Consider the following 3,241-nt stretch of genomic DNA (forward strand, 5'->3'; position numbering starts at 1 on the left):
TTGCAAGCTTGGAAGTTGATGTAAGTCCATCGAGTGGCATTCGGGTTCCAGTGTTAGTGCGTGTTTTTGGTTCGGATGCTGATGTAAGTCCAGTGATTGGCATTCAGGCTCCACGTTTGCCTTTGCCTGTGTTTGTTTGTGTGCGTGTTAGCCGAGCTACGAATGCTCTGATTCTCCTTCGTCCAAGGAGATACGTATGCATAGGATGCGATATCCTAGCGAGCATGTGTCGTCTCCCCATTCCGAACTACTTCGACTCTGATGTCTATGTCTGATAGACTAAGTAGGCCCAGGATACGATGTCCTGCCGAGTCAGTTTCAGTCAGTTTCTTTTGTCTCTTTCAGCCAGTGTGTGTGTGTGAGCAGCGTTTTAGCAACCATTTTCCTTCCTTTTGTGCGTGGATCCCGTAGAGTACTACGGATGCGTAGGGGTGCTAATACCTTCCCTTCGCATAACCGACTCCCGAACCCATTCTCTTTGGTCGCGAGACCATGTTCTTTCCTAGGTTTACTTCGAGCGTTTCCTTTCCCTCTTTTGGGATAAATAACGCACGGTGGCGGCTCTGTTGTTCTTTCTTTTCCCGCCGGTTTTTCGCGCGATGCGACAGCTGGCGACTCTGCTGGGGAAATAGAGAAGTTGACCTGTGCTGGTCCATCTTCCCTAAGCGAGTCTCTCCTAGCGCTCTCTAGGTTAGGGTTTTGTTTGCTTTGTGCTGTGTTTATTTATTGCATTCATTATTTACTGTTTGCATTCATTGTCTGTTGTTTGCATTTATGTTTGTAATTATGTTTGCATTCATATTCATCTGTTCACCTGGCTGGTTGTTTGTTTCTCTCTGTGTGGGGGGAAGAGTCAGTTGAGGTAAAAGGTCCAATACCCAGACCACGAGTGCAATCTAGGATACCTAGGAATAGAGTGACTCATGGGAAGCGGGTGGTATGGCGCCACTTAGCGGAACATTGATATCACGAGCAGTTCAGATCCTGGTGGGATACTGTCGTTACATACTTCGGGTGTGTATATGATGGTATTCTGCGAAAGGTTATTTATGCTGCGTTTCTCTCGACTTTACCCTGGCCTAGACTACACCCGTGAGTGGGGAGGGAATTATCATTATTACAGGTACCGTTGGTGACTCGGTTCTGTTGGTGACTTGGTTCTGATGGTGACTTTGTGTTCAGACAGTGTTCAGTTAACCTTAAGTTGGATTTATGTTCTGATTTTGACTGAAGCTTCGACCTAGTGATCAGAGATTGCACAAACAGCCAGTCCAGTCTGCATCATTTGCATCATAGCATATTTATTTTTCAAAAGAAACGCAATGAAAAAATCAAAAAAAAAAAGAGGAAAAAAAGAAAAAAAAACTAATCTCTGCATGCATATCATTTCTCAGGTACATTCCAGAGCTGGTCTACTGATAGAGATGGCAACAGTCTCAGAGCCGAAGCGGAAGACCTGTTCCTACAGCTTTCATCGTGATCCGTTGACTTCACTGATTGAGTTGGGTAGCTTTGTGACAGATGATCGTCTGAAGAGTTTCGTTGGACAGTATGGAGATATCTTGACAGTACTGAAGACAGTAGTGGATCCGGTGCCTCTGCAGACACTACTACAGTTTTATGACCCAGAGCTCAGATGCTTCACTTTCCAGGATTATCAGTTGGCGCCTACTCTCGAGGAGTACTCTATTCTGTTGAGTGTTCCTATCCAGCATCAGGTTCCTTTCTTGGATGTGCCCAAGGAGGTTGATTTCAGAGTTATTGCCAGAGCTCTCCACTTGGGTATCAAGGAAGTCAGTGATAGTTGGAAGTCCAGTGGGGATGTTGTAGGATTGCCTTTGAAATTTCTGTTGAGGGTAGCTGGAGAAGAAGCAGAGAAGGGAAGTTGGGAAGCCTTTCATGCTCAGTTGGCCGTCATGATCTATGGGATCGTCTTGTTTCCGAGTATGCCGAATTTTGTTGACTTCGCTGCCATCAGCATTTTCATCAGAGGGAATCCAGTCCCAACTCTCTTAGCTGATACTTACTATGCCATCCACAGTAGGCATGGTAAGGGTGGAGCCATCAGGTGCTGCTTACCTCTTCTGTTCAAATGGTTCATGTCTCTTCTGCCGGCTAGTGGACCATTTGTAGATACCCAGAGCACTCTTAAGTGGACTCAGAGGGTTATGTCTCTTACCTCCTATGATATCAGGTGGCAATCTTACCGGATGGATGTGCGTAACGTCATTATGAGCTGTGGAGGATTCCGTAATGTACCACTCATAGGGACTAGGGGTTGCATCAATTACAACCCAGTTCTTTCTCTTCGCCAGCTAGGGTTTGTTATGAGCAAAAGACCGCTTGAAGCAGAGATAGCCGAGAGTTTTTGTTTTGAGAAGAAGGATAACCCTGTTAGATTGGAGCAGATAGGGAGAGCTTGGAAGTCTATTGAAGCGAAGGATGGATCCGTCTTGGGGAAGAAGTTTGCCGTTGCTATGCCCGACTACACTGAGTGGGTCAAGGAGAGAGTGAAAACTTTGCTGCTACCCTACGATAGGATGGAGCCGTTGCAGGAGCAACCACCTTTGATCCTTGCTGATAGTGTACCTGCTGAGCACTATAAGCAAGCCCTGATGGAGAATCGCCGTTTGAGGGAGAAGGAGCAAGACACCCAGATGGAGTTGTACAAAGCTCAGGCTGATAAGCTGCACTTGGCCCATCAACTCAGGGAGGTGCAAGGAGAAGATGCTAGCAGAGCAAGGAGCAAGAAGAGATCATATGAGGAGATAGAGTCTATGTTAGACGCAGAACACCGGGAGCGCTTGAGGCTGCAGAGAGCAGAAGCCAGTTATCAGAAGAAGATCAGAGACTTGGAGAAGCAACTCAGAGATAAAGACATCCAGTTGAAGAGGAAAGAGATGGAGTTGAGACAGAAGTCAGAGGATTATCTTGAAGGAGAAGTCTTGGAGCTGAGAAGACAGTTGAAAGAGAAGATCACTCCTTTACCAGATTGCTCAGAATGTTCGCTGTTGATAGACCAGTGTCATTACCTGAAGACCCTCATTCCGGAGGACCGTCTGCTATAGACTGTACCCTTGATTGTATTTTGTTGAGAATCACCTCCAGGCTTGTTGGATGGGATTCATTTGCGTGTAAGCCATCTCTTGGATCTTTTTGTTGAGAATCACCTCCAGGCTTGTTGGATGGGATTCTTTTTCTTTGTATGTTGTTTATTCAGATTTTCTGTTGACATTGGTTG

The sequence above is a fragment of the Lathyrus oleraceus genome, chromosome 4 (genome assembly GCF_024323335.1).
Source record: "Lathyrus oleraceus cultivar Zhongwan6 chromosome 4, CAAS_Psat_ZW6_1.0, whole genome shotgun sequence".
Classification (NCBI taxonomy): domain Eukaryota; kingdom Viridiplantae; phylum Streptophyta; class Magnoliopsida; order Fabales; family Fabaceae; genus Lathyrus; species Lathyrus oleraceus.